A 15,510-nucleotide genomic window follows, 5' to 3' on the forward strand; every position below is an offset into this window, starting at 1 on the left:
CTCTTCCATTCCCCCTGTGTCTCAGTTTCCTTCTGTTCCTCTGCACCTCAGTGACCTTCGTCTCTCAGTTATCTTCTCTCCAGGTCTCTTTTCCCTTTCAGGGATGCTCCACAAGTCAATTAGGTGAGTATAGATATCTCAGAGAGTATTATGGGCTAAGATCCTTTCTCCCTACTGTTTTTAACTCATCCTTTATTATCAAGACTCCCCCATCTCCTTCTCCATTTCAGCTATCTTTCTCAAAAGTCAAGTAACAGGAAACATTTAGTTCCCAACTTTCTTGTATCTTTTACACTCCATCTCATTTAGTTTATGCTCCCACCTCTTGTTGACTGATGTCCTTTGGGACCCTACTCTGATTCTACATGTGACTCTAGTCCCTCACCAACATGATTGACTTTTGAGTGTCTTTTGAAGAAGTTCTACTAAACTACTGCATTTTATCAATACAGGGCAATTAGAGGTGGTGAATAAATACTGAATTTGCCAGCGATGCCCATGTCCCAAGAATGAATTTTTAAAATGCAGACACTGACTACTATATTGTACAAATATAGAAAATTGACAAGCCGGAATAGATCAGCTTGTCCATCGAGCCTTTCCCACACTCGTGATAACTGGAGTAATATGACTAGGCATCTCAGGCTGGATTTTCATCCACATTTCGGGAACTGCAAGACAGGCCATTTCCCAACATTTCATTCTTGCTTTCCAAAAGGCAGCACAGTCACCCAGTATTTTGGTCTCTGGGAGTTGTTGCTGGCTGGAATCAAGGCCGCCATCTCCCGAGGCAGCATCAGGGGTAGGTGGATGGCGAAAGAGGCAAGCTAGAAGGCTCACATCCATTTATTGGGATGCTGGCCCAGTTCTATTCACAGTTGTCAGGCCCTATAGCCTCCAGCCCTCATCCCCCAAGCCAACCCCATATTCCCTCCATGCCTCTCAATGCATCCTCCTTGCCCACTCAAACAATATCCAATAGGCATAGAACCAATGAGCTTTATAATAACACTGACAAATCTTTGAAATGCCCATGAATTTTAAAAAATCAGCCATTCAAAAACCCCTTTGAAAAAATTGCTCCTCTTGCATTCTCATAAACTGTCAATCAAGCACAGGCAGCCTAGTTCCATTGAAGAACCCTTTAATCCACTTAACATCTCCTAATCTTCTCCAAGTAAAGAAACATGCATTGTAAAAGTACTTCAAAGAAAGTTGAAAGATAAAGTTATTGCAAATGCATAAAACTGTCTATTAAACAAAGATAGCAGTCCCATTAAAGCTGTGTAGGTGACACTCTAAGGAGCTGAAAGCTTTATTCAGTCTTGGAGCTCAATCAAGCATTCATATTGAGACCATCTGGCAAAACATATATCTGGTCTTTTGTTTTATCTATTCACGGGATGTGATGTCACTGACTATTGCCCATCCCTAATTGTCCATGAGAAGGTGGTGGTGAGCTACCTTCTTGAGCTGCTGCAGTCCATCTGGTGTAAGTAAACCCACAGTGCTGCTAGGTAGGGAGTTCTAGGTTTTTGACCCAGTGACAGTGAGTGTAGAAAGCCCAGGGAGTATTCTGGGCTAAGATCCTATCTCCATACTTCTCTTATCCCATCCTTTATTATCAAGGCTACCCCATATCCTTTTCCATTTCACCTTTCTTTCTCAAAAGTCAAGAGGCTGAGAATATTAGTTTTCATTGCTCTTGTATCTTTTACACTCCATCTCATTTAGCCCATGCTCCCACCATCTCCCACACTGTCCCAGCCTGCTTCTGTAGAGACAGTTTGATTATGAGAATATGAGGAGCAATTTTTTTCAAAGGAGTTTTTGAATGGCTGAGTTTTTTTCATGAACATTTCAAAGACTTGTCAGTGTTATTATATGAATCATTGGTTGTGTACCTCGTTGATACTGGAAGAGTGCCTCCGAGGCTCAGCAGATTTCAGGACATTAAATCAATATGAAAATCAAATCACAAGGTCTCTTCATACATTCATATCTGATTATCCATACTGTAAAATGGAAAAGAGGACTTTATCCAGTGGAGAAAATATTCAAATGCATTTGAGTCCTTAACAGTGTTTGTCAATTTAATAGTCTCTTGCCTTTTAAGAACAATGATCAAACACTGCATTGAAAACATGCTTAAATCATCAAATGCACCTTACTTTATGACAGTTGAAGTTGGCAAGAGCCTTTAAATTTACCTACAAAAGGTTCCCGACTCCACAGAAGACATCCCCCAGTGTTCACAAATTGACTCATTTGGCATGGTTCTCATACCTTACAGTAACCCACCTACCTCCATGAAAATAGCAGTGACAGAAAAATTGAAGTTGGAGCAGGTATTTAAATAGCAAAACTGACGTGACTTTAAATGATTGTCAGGTTGCAGCCTGTCATGTTTCCTGACCCATCAAAAATAGTGGGTGGTGGGAATTGGAGGGTAAGTATAAAAATGCAGCCCCACATGTTTCCCGTTTCGTCCTCCCAATACGGGTTTGCTCAGGATGGGGGGGATCAGACATTGACTGGTATATTAATCAGGCAGTGATTTGGTATATTAATAAAAGCATAAGAAAATAAAAATTAGGATCAGGAGTAGGTAATATGGCCTCTCCAGCCTGCTATGCCATTCAGTAAGATCATGGCTCAACTCTTCTTATCATCTCCACTTTTTCATTCTATCCCCATATCTGTTGAGTCCCTTGGTGCCCAATAATCTATGAATGTCAGCCTTCAATGTACTGTGGACTGAGCATCCATGGCCCTCTGTGATAGAGGATGCCAAAGACTCACAGCACTCTGAATGAAGAAATTTTTCTTCAATTTAGATGTTGTCAAGAGGAGGTAGAGAGTCTGCAAAGGAATGTAAAGAGGTTAAGTGAGTGGGCAAAAAATTTGGTAGATGGAGTATAATGTGGGTAAATGTGAACTTGTCCATTTTGGCAGAAAGAATAGCAAAGCAATATATTATTTAAATGGAGAGAAATTATAGAACTTAGCAGTACAGAGAGATCTGAGTGTCCTAGTACATGAATCACAAAGTCAGTATGCAGGTACAGCAAGTGATTAGGAAGGCAAGAGGAATAGAATATAAAAATAAAGAAGTTTTACTGCAGCTGTCTCCACAGATGCTGCCAGACCTGCTGAGTTTTTCCAGCATTTTCTGTTTTTATTTCAGATATCAGCATCCGCAGTATTTTGCTTTTATATAACGTGATGAGACCATGTGTGGAGTACTGTGTGCAGTTTTGGTCTCCTTATTTTTAAAAAGATGTAATCACTTTAGAAGCAGTTCAGAGAAGGTTCACTGGAATCATTCCTGGGATGAAGATGTTGTCTTATAAAGAAATGTTGAACAGGTTAGGCCCATTGGAGTTTAGAAGAATGAGAGGTGGTCTTGTAGAAACATATAAGATACTGAGGGGAACATAGTTTAAAAATAAGACAGATTAGTAGGAACCTTTTTTCCTAAAGGGTCATTGGTGTGTGGAATTGTCTTTCCCAGAAAGTAGTGGTGGCCGGGTCTGTGAACTTCACAGAATCACAGAATGCAAAAGAGGCTCTTCGGCCCATCAAATATGCATCGACACGTGAGAACCACCTGACCTACCTACCTAATCCCTTACCAGCACATGGCCCATAGCCTTGAATGTTATGATGTGCCAAGTGCTCATCCAGGTACTTTTTAAAGGATGTGAGGCAATCCGCCTCCACCACCCTCCCAGGCAGTGCATTCCAGACTGTCACCACCCTCTGGGTAAAATAGTTTTTCCTCATGTCCCCCCTAAACCTCCTGCCCCTCACCTTGAACTTGAACTGAACCCTTGTGACTGACCCTTCAACAAAGGGGAACAGCTGCTCCCTATCCACCCTGTCCATGCCCCTCATAACCTTGTACACTGCGAACAGGTCGCCCCTCAATCGTCTCTGCTCCAACGAAAACAACCCAAGTCTATCCAACCTCTCTTCATAACTTAAATGTTTCATCCCAGGCAACATCCTGGTGAATCTTCTCTGCACCCCCTCCAGTGCAATCACATCCTTCCTATAATGTGGCGACCAGAACTGCACATAGTACTCCAGCTGTGGCCTCACCAAGGTTCTATACAACTCCAACATGACCTCCCTACTTTTGTAATCTATTGATAAAGGCAAGTGTCCCATATGCCTTATTCACCACCCCACTAACATGCCCTTCCGCCTTCAGAGATCTATGGACACACAAGCCAAGGTCCCTTTGTTCCTCAGAACTTCCTAGTGTCATGCCATTCATTGAATACTTCCTTGTCAAATTACTCCTTCCAAAGTGTATCACCTCACACCTTTCAGGGTTAAATTCCATCTGCCACCGTCCTGTGTGGCAGCTTCACCATATAGGTACCTCATTTTCAGGTATGCTTGATGTTGCTCCTGGCATGCTCTCCTCATTGAGCCAGGTTTGGTCCTCTGGCTTGATGTTGAAGGTAAGTTGAGGGATATTCCAGGCCATAAAGTTACAGATTGTGGTTAAGTACAAGTCTGCTGCTGATAATAGCCCAAAGTGTTTCATAGATGCACAGCTTAGCACAGTGGGAGTGCTACACAACGATGATGGACAGCATCCTCAGTGTGAAGATGGAACTGCACAAAGACTGTGTGGTGGTCACCCCTACCAATGCTGCCATGGATAGATGTATTTACGACAGATAGATTGATGAGGGCGAGGTCAAGTATGCTTTTCCCTCTTGTTGTTTCCCTCACCGCCTCCCGCAGGCCCAGTCATATAGATATGTCCTTCAGGACTCAGCCAGTAGCAGTGTTACTGACCCATTCTTGTTGATGGGCATTAAAATCTTCCATCCAGAGTACATTCTGTGTCCTCATTAGCCTCAATGCATCTTCCAAGATATGTTCAACATGAAGAAGCATTAATTCATCAGCTAAAGGAAGGTGGTAGGTGGCTTCCTTGTCCACTTTTGGGACTTCATGGGATCCAGAGTCAATTTTGAGGGAACCAGTACCATTCCATTGCAATTAAATGTCATTGTTCTGCTATATCATGGGTCTATCCTGCCAGTGAGAAAGGACATTGCTGGAATTGGTGATGGGGGAGTCTGGGACATTGGGTGCAAGGTATGGTTCAGGTTGTGTCAGGTTGTTGCCCACTAGACTGGACAATTTTGACACAAGGCCCCATGTTTTGAGGAGGAGGGCTGATTGAGCAAGATGTGCCTTAGCTGTTTCCAGTGCCTAGGTCCAACCATTCCTTTTCAATTTTCTATTGTCGTTTGGTACAACTGAATGGCTTGCTATGGATGACACTTAAGAGTCAATCACATTGCTGTCCTGGAGTCACATGTCAGAATGGCAGATTTCCTTCCCTGATGGACATTCGTGAACTCAATGGGTTTTTAATGATAATCCAATAATTTCATGAGACCAGTTTTTAATCCCAGATTTATTAAACAATTGAATTTTAAATTCCACCAGCTGCTGTGGTGGGATTTGAAGTCCTGTCCCCAGAGCATTATCCTGGCCCTCGGGATTACGAGCCCAGTAACATTACCACTACATCACTGTACCTGGACACTATCTGGTAAATAATCAGACACTAACTGACTGATTGATATAAGTACAAACACTGATTAATGTATATACAAACACTAACTGGCTAATATAAAGATCCTGACTGGTATATATACAGACACTAACTGGTGAATGGAAAACGTACAGACACTGAGTAGTAACTATATAGATAATGGCTGCTACGTAGGACACACACTGACTTTTTTTTACACAGTGTTGGTGTTCTTCCAAGTGCGAAAGATAATGGGAATGCTGCCTCAGAACTTTGTGAGGTCAAATGAGATCACCCATTCAACTCCTTTTGATGGCTGAAAAAGTAAATTCTGGAAAGGCAAAGTCTGCCACAAGTGCCACACTTGTCCCTTGTCAGTGGTACGAGATGATCTCTGCTGATGCTTTGTTTGCAGGGCTGGCATCTGCTTTGGAGCTCCAGAAACCACATGTCATGGTGGTGGCGAATTCCTACCAACAATATATATATGCTGACTGGTATAATTATGGATGCTGACTGGTTTATATATGGAAACTGTCTGATACGTATAAAGACATTGACTGGTAGATATACGAACACTGACCAGTATAATTCCTAGGTCAAGGGGTATATATACACGGACACTGCGCCATTGACTAAATGGACACCAATTGATGTATTTTACAGAATAATATTCAGTTCTTATGCTTTAGATAAGCATTAAATATAGCTGCATTTACGATACTCACAGTTATATTACATTATCTTCAACACCCTCTCTTCAACCACCAGAGGAAAAGGCAGCAGAGGAACTTGCTGCCGCTGAACCATCTGCTGGGGATAAAGCCGCTGAGGAGAAACCCACGGAGGAGAAACCCGCTGAGGAGAAACCTGCAGAGGAGAAATCCGCTGAGGAGAAACCTGCAGAGGAGAAATCCGCTGAGGAGAAATCCGCTGAGGAGAAATCCGCTGAGGAGAAAGCTGCTGAGGAGAAAGCTGCTGAGGAGAAAGCTGCTGAGGAAAAGCCAGCAGTGCCAGGTAATTCACCGGATCAAACACAACACCCAGGGACAGATCCACAGCACAAGAGAGCAATTTTAAACTTAAAAAGACTAATGAGGGCAAAGAGACATTATCTAGACAGTAAGAGGTGTTGCCAAGGTAACAAACACAGATAAGTGACTGAGGGCAGGAGGCATGGGGTAATAAACATCAATGCTGACAGGGGTGGAATACACTGATACTGTTTGGGAGGGGAGGTAATAGACACCAATACCGACTCAGGTGGATGGGTAATACACACATAATACTGACTGACGGGGGTCGGGGGAGAGGGGGGAGGTAGGAGGTAGTACAGTGGTGTCGAGAGGGTGATACACACTGATAGTGACTGAGGTATCAAGTTATTGATCAATTTATTAAGTGGATGCCAACAAGTTTATAACTAAATTATTGTTCAGTTAATTACCCAGAAAATGATAGATTTGTTGATGAGTTATTGATTGCTTTATTTGTCAGATACGTACAACTTTATAAATAAGTTATTGATAGGTTTACAGGCAGATACTGATGTGTTTGTCATACTGCTAACAGTGCCAGCCCCTCCAAAGGAAGAGAAGAAAAAATCACATCGTCATTGCCCCAAAAAGAAGGACCCAAAACTGAAGAAAGCAGAACGAAGCCCATGCGAGTAGTGGTCGAGTTCAAAGCCATTAAGATCGAACAATAAGCATCTTCTTGCTATTGCAAAGCAAGGAGTGAATTCATGGCACTTAGGCATTTTGGCAATAAAGCTCCATTGAAACATTTATATCTTTAGTACCTGTCGTGAATGTAAGATAATCCCAGCTTCTTCTGAGCAAATACCTACTGACGGATTATATCTAGTCACTGACCTCATACAAGTGTCAATGACACAAAAAACTGAGTAGACACAAAATTCAAAAATGCAATCACTGAACATGGCTGATTCTGATTGCATTGAACGATATAGACCAATGGGCCATTTTTTGACTGTTTGGAGGACTGCATGTACCAACCAAAATGAATGCCTGTCAGTCTTGCTTTGTTAGGCACCTGCTGAGTAAACAGGCTTCATGTTATCACTGACAATTCAACAACTTGAAAAGCTTGCAGGAGACCCAGAAACAAATGCAAGTATCTAACTGTGAATGGCAGCAGCACATGGAAGATCTGATCACTCTTCTTGAGCTTGAAGATGGGCGCTAAGTGAAAGATGTGTTTAAAAATCTGGTTTTAGCTGAAAATCATGGGGCCAGTTGCAGATTACTGTAGTTTAAATATGCCTGGAGGCGCTAAACTGGAAACCTGCATGTTTAGCATTCAAGCACTGATTAGGATCAATTTTTGTGAAGCAGTATGTAGTTTACAAGCAAGTACCTCCCTGGAGGTGTGGAATGGACTGGTTATTAGGATGTTAGGATATTAGGCAATTAGTTATTAGGATGGCTCAGGGACTAAGGGCAAGTGCTGACAGGTTCACAGAGGTAGGTCAGAGGTCCTGATGGAGGAAGTACAGAGGAGGGATATCATAACAATGTAAGAAACAAAATAGAAGCAGGAGCAGACCCTTCACCCCCTTGAGCCTGCTCTACCAGTCAACAAGATCACAGACTCAACTCTACTTTCCTGCCCTATCCCATAGCCATTGGTTCCCTTAATATCAAAAATCTAATGTTGACTGTCTTGAATGTGCCCAATGACTGAGCACCCACAGTTCTCTGGGACAAATTCCAAATATTCACAACCCTTTGAATAAAGAAATTTCTCCTCATCTCAGACTTAAATGGTCAACCTCATTTTCAGAGACTGATTCCTACTTCAAGACTCCCCGGCCAGGAGAAACATGCTACCATTATTTATCCTGTCAAGCCCCATAAGAATCTTCTCATTCTTTTAAACTCTAGGGAATAAAGCTCCACTCTACTTAATCTCTCCTCATAAGACAATTCCCTCATCTGAGGAATCTGTCTAGTGAATCATCCTTAGGTAAGAAGACCAAAACTGAACACAACATCTGTTGCAATGTCACCAGGACCCTTTATGATTGCAGTTGTCGCGGTCCATATGGGAACCAGTGACATAGGTAGAACCAGGAATGATGTCCTACCATGATAATTTGAGGAGCTAGGGTCCAAATTAAAACACAGAACATCAAAGGTAATAAACTCTAGTTTGTTACCTGAGCCAATCACCAATTGGAATAGGGTCAAGCAGATTAGAGAATTAAACGCGTGGCTCAAAGAGTGGTGTGGGAAGAAGGGGTTTTGATTCATGGGGCACTGGTATCAGTACTCAGGGAAGAGTGAGCTATTCTGTTGGGATGAGCTACACTTGAACCAGGCTGTGTCCTGGCCAATCATATAACTAGGGCTGTGGACAGGGTTTTAAACAAATAGAGATGGGACAGGTTCAGTTGAAAGGAGATATGGAAATCCAAAGGGAAAGATTGAGGCATTGGAGGAGTATAGCAATGTGGGTAAAGACAAGCAGAATGGGACAGGAAGGGACAGAGAGTTTAAGAAAAATTGTACATAAATAAATAAGGTCATTAAGGGGAATAGAAGGAAAATAATGAAATTAAAAGATTTTTTATCTGAATGCACAAAGCACAAAGATAAATGATGTAGTGGCACAAGTAGAGGTAAATGATTTAGATCTAATCGCTATTACAGAGACGTGGTTACAAGGTGATCAAGGTTTTATATAAATATCCCAGGGTACACAATATTTCGGAAAGACACGAAATAGCGGAGGAGGAATAGCCCTGCTAGTAAAGGATGACATAAGGACTTTAGTGGCCTCAGAAGATCATGAAGTAGAATCAGAATGGGTAGAAATTAGAAATAGCAAGAGTCAGAAAACACCATTGGACAGAGCATTAAACAAGAAATTAATGGAGTTTGTTACAAAGACAATATAATATATGTGGGAACTTTAATCTTCATATAGACTGGGACAATCGAATTGGCAAGAAAGTGGTCTAGAAGGTGAGTTTGTGGAATATTTTCTTGACAGTTTCTTGAAGCAATACCTTTTGAAATCACTTAGGGATGAAGCTATCTTAGATCTTATCTTATCTTAGTATTGCTTAATGAAGCAGGATTAATTAGTAATCTCATAGCAAAAGATCTACTGGGAAATAGTGATCATAATACCATTGAATTCCAGGTTAAATTTACAAGTGACATACTCCAAGCGCAGGGACACAGTCTCATGAGAAGGGGCCTATCATTTAGTACTAAGATGAGAGGAAATTACTTCACTCAAAGGGTTGTGAATCTCTGGAATTCTCTCCCCAGAGGGTTGTGGATGCTCCATCATTGAATATGTGTAAGGCTGGGATAGACAGGTTTTTGGTCAATCAGGGAATCAAGAGGATATGGGGAATGGGCAGGGAAGTGGAGTTGAAGCCCAAGATCAGCCATGATCCTATTGAATGGCAGAAAAGGCTCGTTGGGCCATATGGTCTACTCCTTCTCCTATTTCTTGTGTTCTTGTGTTCAGTAAGATTTCTTTACTCTTATTCTCTAATCCCTTTATAACAAAGGTTAACATATAATTTATTTTCCTAATTGCTTGCTGAATCTGCATATTAGTTTCCTGTGATTCCGTACAAGGATACCCTCTGAATACAAACATTTCCCAGTCTCCCCATTTCAAAATTATTCTGTTTTCTATTTTTCCCTTCAAAGTGTATAACTTCACATTTATCTACATTATACTCCATCTGCCACATTCTTGCCCACTCACTTAACCTGTCTATATTCCTTTGTCTCCTCACAGCTTACTTTCCCACCTAGCTTTGTATTGTCAGCAAACGAGGATGCATTGCACTCAGTCCCCTCAGCTAAGTATGACATAGATTGTAAACAGCTGAGACCCAAGCACTGACCCATGCAATGTCCTACTAGATACAACCTGCTTACTCCATCAGCCCTAATTTTGTGTAAATATCTCTTGTGTGGTACCTCATTGAATGTTTTTGAAAATACACTACATCCACTGGTCCTTTGTCTAACCTGCTACTTACAACCTCAAAATTCTCTAACAGATTTGAAAAATACAATTTCCCTTTCATATATCTGTGATGACTCTGCCCAATCAAAAGATGATTTTCTAATTGCCCTGATATCATGGGCTGGATTTAATGGAGGCGGCAGGATCTCATCTGCTGGCTGAAGAGCCAGCGGGAGGCCTGCATCGTGTCTTTTAGGAAAGTCCCGCAGTATTAAGTGCCACTCGAGCACCTAGACAGCAGCAGGCATTCCCTGGGATCAAGGACCCCCAAGGGCGGAAGTCCCATCCACCGAGAGCTGCCAGCCAATTGGAGATTGACAGCTCTATTAAACAGCTGTGCCAAGGGATGGGAAAGGGGGCGTCGGTGATGGCCCCTGGCTGGTACGGCACCCACCCGAGGTCTATTATCATCCAAAGATCCCAGGCTACATGTGAGTGATGGTGGGACAGCGGTCGCGGGGAAGTTGGGGGGTTGGCAGCAAGGCGAGAAGTGGCTCTTAGTGGCTTTCTGATGTCAGGTCCGGCATTGAGCGCCTTTGAACGAGGGACCACCCCTGGGGGCCTGCAAACAACCCCACACAGATTTGCATGTCAGCCTCCCCAAATGGCAAGATCCCCACCTGCTTTTGGGTAAATATAAGCAGCTGTAGGATGAGGCCCTTAAGTGGACATTAAAGAGCCTCTGTTGACAGGGTGGGAAGGCCATCCATGGGCCTTCCCACTACAGAATTAATCTGGGTGGAGGCAGCAAAGTGGTGGGGTCCCCACCCACCACCCACCTGCCTGATTAAATGCCCCCCACCACCAAACATGCCATGGGGGTGGGCATTAAATTCCGCCTCACATCCCTAATAATAGACTCCAGCATTTCCCTACTCCTGAAGTCACGCTAAGTGGCCTATGGTTCCCTATTTTCTTTCTCCCTCTCTCGAATAATAAGGTTACATTTGCTACCTTCAAATCTAAACTCTAGGGAATTCTGGAAGATCAAAGCCAATACATTCACTATCTCTGTAGCTACCGCTTTGAAAACCTAGGATGTCGGCCAGGGGTTTTGTTGACTTTAATTCTCATTCATTTCTCCAGTCCTTTTTCTGTATCAATATTATTTGCCCAGGTTTTGCAGTGATAATAACAGCAAAGCTGTCAGTATTCGTCATTATTACACCATTGAACTTGACAGCAACTTGGGGAGTGTGCACATGCGCACAATAACATGGCAATCCTGAAGTTGCTGTAAGAAATTCCACAGGGTGTGCTGTATAACTCTCCACTGTTGAAACTAATTCAAAAAGCATGGCACCAGCATGAATTTGGGTTAATTGCCCACTTCTTACAAACTTTTAGCACCAGTGTGAGGAGGTGCAAGGAGCCTCTTCTGGTATTCAGGAACATTTAAGGAGACCACCATTGTACTGGAAGGAGGATTTCTAACACTTTTCCAAACAACAGTAAAACATCGGTATAACATTATTCAATTCTCTTCACATTTATATGGCTTTATAAAATCCTGTGTGCATGCATATGACTTTGAAAAATGATTTTGTCAATGACTTTTTGAATTTTTTTAACAGGTACTGCAACAGCTTAAAGTAAAGTAGAAGGCTGCCAGAGAAAAATGTGTCTTTTCCACTCATAATCCATCAGTTTTCACAGCTTTTGAGGGCATGGTTTCACTTCACTGCCCCACATGTTCTGATGTTCAAGAACATTTTAGGCCGTGCTGCAGAAATCCATTAGGGCCATGTCGTGAAGGCATCCTCTGAACTTTCTAACCCAGTTTTCCCCTAGACCATCGCATAGGTATGAGAACAGTTTTGCCAGAAGCAAGTGCCATCAATACAGTGCTGATTGCAAAATACAAAACAATTTCTTTAAGTCCCTCCTTCTCTCTAGATCCTTGTATTCCCACTATTTACATTTTTGTGCGTGTCTGTGTGTCTTCTACTGTGAAGATAAAGCATTTGTTTAGTGTTTAAGTCATTTCCTTATTCCCCACTGTAATTCCACCTAATTCCGCCTGTTAGGGACCCATGCTTGCTTACATTATCTCTTCCTTTTTGCATATCTATAGAAGCTTTTACATGTCTCTTGCTAGTTTACTATGATAATCTATATTCTCTTTCTTTATCAATTTCTTGGTCATCTTTTGCTGAATTCTAACCTCTTGTCAGTTTGCAGGCTCACTGCTCACTTTGGCAACATTATAAGCCTCTTTCTTTCATCTAATACTATGTTTAATTACTCTTGTTAGCTACTGTTGTACCACTTTTCCCATGGTGCTTTCATTTCTTAATGGAATGTATAATTGTTGTCCTGTATCTGTAGGGAGCGAGGTGGCCACAAAGGCAGGTAATGCACCTGATTTGGGAGGTGATTACTGAGGAAGTCACAGTCAGGAACCCTGCCCTCAAAGCGATGGTGTAGTGGTATTATCGCTGGGCTAGTAACCCAGATAATGCTCTGGGAACCAAGGTTCGAATCCCACCAATCCAGATGATGCAATTTGAACTCAATAAAAATCTGGAATTAAAAAAAGTCTATTGATGACCAGGAAACCATTGTCAATTGTAAAAACCCATCTGGTTCACTAATGCACTTTAGGGAAGGAAATCTGCCATCCTTACCTGGTCTGGCCTATGTATGACTCCAGACCCCACAGCAATGTGGTTGATTCTTAAAATGCCCTCTGAAATGGCCAGCAAGCCACTTAGTTGTAGCAAACTACTAGAAAGCCTCAAAAAGGAATGAAACCAGATGAGTCACCTGGCATTGGGAAATGACAATGGCAAACTCAGCTCTGTTCACACTGCAAAGTCCTCCTTACTAACATCAGGGGGCTAAGTAAAGCTGTCTCACAGACTAGTCACGAATCGTATCTTGTAGATAATGTCCCAAACACCACCATCACCATCCCTGGATATGTCCTGTCCCACCAGATCCAGCAAAGCTGGTGGTGCAGTGGTATACAGTCAGGAAGGAATTGCCCTGAGAGTCCTCAACATCGACTCCGGGTCCCATGAAGTCTCATGACATCAGGTCAAACATGGGCAAGGAAACCTCCTGCTGATTACCACATACCACCCTCCCTCAGCTGATGAATAAGTGCTCCTCCATGTTGAACATCACCTGGAGTAAGCACTGAGGGTGGCAAGGGCACAGAATTTACTCGTATGGGTGACTTCAATGTCCATCATCAAGAGTGCCTTGGTAGCACCACTACTGACCAAGCTGGCTGAGTCCTAAAGGATATAGCTGCTAGACTGGGTCCCCGGCAGGTGGTGAGGGAAAAACATACTTGACCCCATCCTCAGCATCTGTCCATGACAATATCAGTAGGAGTGACCACCGCACAGTTTTCATGAAGACAAAGTCCCATCTTCACATTGAGGATACCCTGCATCGTGTTGTGTGGCACTACCTTTGGACAGATCTACCAACTCAAGATTGGGCATCCATGGGGCGCTGTTGGCCATCAGCAACAGCAGAATTGTACGCAAACATAATCTGTAACCTCATTGCCCGATATATCCCCCATTCTACCATTAATATGAAGCCAGGGAATCAACCCTGGTTGAATGAAGAGTGCAGGAGGGCATGACAGGAGCAGTACCAAGCATACCTGAAAATGAGGTACGACTTACATGCCAAACAGCATAAGTAGCAAGTGACAGACAGAGCTAAGCGATCCCACAACCAACGAATCAGATTAAGCTCTGCATTCCTGCCACATCCAGTCGTGAATTGTGGTGGACAGTTAACTAACTCACTGGAGTAGGAGGCTCCACAAATATCCCCATCCTCAATGATGGGGTAGCTCAGCACATCAGTGCAAAAGATAAGGCTGAAGCATTTGCTACAATTTTCATCCAGAAGTGCCGAGTGGATGATCCATTTCGGCCTCCTCCAGAGGACCCCAGCATCACAGATGCCAGTCTTCAGCCAATTCGATTCACTCCACATGATATCAAGAAACGGTTGAAGGCACTAAATACTGCAAAGGCTATGGGCCCTGACAATATTCCAGAAATAGTACTGAAGACTTGTGCTCCAGAACTTGCCACGCCCCTAGCCAAGCTCTTCCAGTACAGCTACAACATTGCATTTACCCGGCTATGTGGAAAATTGCCCAGGGATGTCCTGTACACAAAAAGCAGGACAAATCCAACCCGACCAATTACCACCCCATCAGTCTACTCTCGATCATCAGTAAAGTAATGGAAGGGATCATTAACAGTGCTATCAAGCAGCACTTGTTTAGCAATAACCTGTTCACTGACGCCTAGTTTGGGTTCTGCCAGGGCTACTCAGCTCCTAACCTCATTACAGCCTTGGTTCAAACATGGACAAAAGAGCTGAACTCCAGAAGTGAGATGAGAGTGACTGCTCTTGACTTCAAGGCCACATTTGACCGAGTGTGGCATCAAGAAGCCCTAGCAAAACTGAAGTCAATGGGAATCAGGGGAAAAACTCTCCACTAGTTGGAGCCATACCTAGCACAAAGGAAGATGGTTGTGGTTGTTGGAGGTCAGGTCAGATATCACTGCAGGAGTTCCTCAGGGTGATGTCCTCAGCCCAACCGTCTTCAGTTGGTTTATCAATGACCTTCCTTCCATCATAGGTCAGAAGTGGGGATGTTCGCTGATGATTGCACAATATTCAGCACCATTCGCGACTCCTCAGATACTGAAGCAGTCTATGTGCATGTGCAGCAAGACATGGACAATATCCAGGCTTGGGCTGACAAGCGGCAAGTAATATTCATGCCACACAAGTGCCAGGTAATGACCACCTCCAAAGAGAGAGTATCTAACCATCACCCCTTGATGTTCAGTGGCATTACCATCACTGAATCTCCCACTATCAACATCCTGGGGGTTACCATTGACCAGAAACTGAACTGGATTAGCCATATAAATAGAGCA

The sequence above is a fragment of the Carcharodon carcharias genome, chromosome 8, assembly GCF_017639515.1.
Source record: "Carcharodon carcharias isolate sCarCar2 chromosome 8, sCarCar2.pri, whole genome shotgun sequence".
Lineage (NCBI taxonomy): Eukaryota > Metazoa > Chordata > Chondrichthyes > Lamniformes > Lamnidae > Carcharodon > Carcharodon carcharias.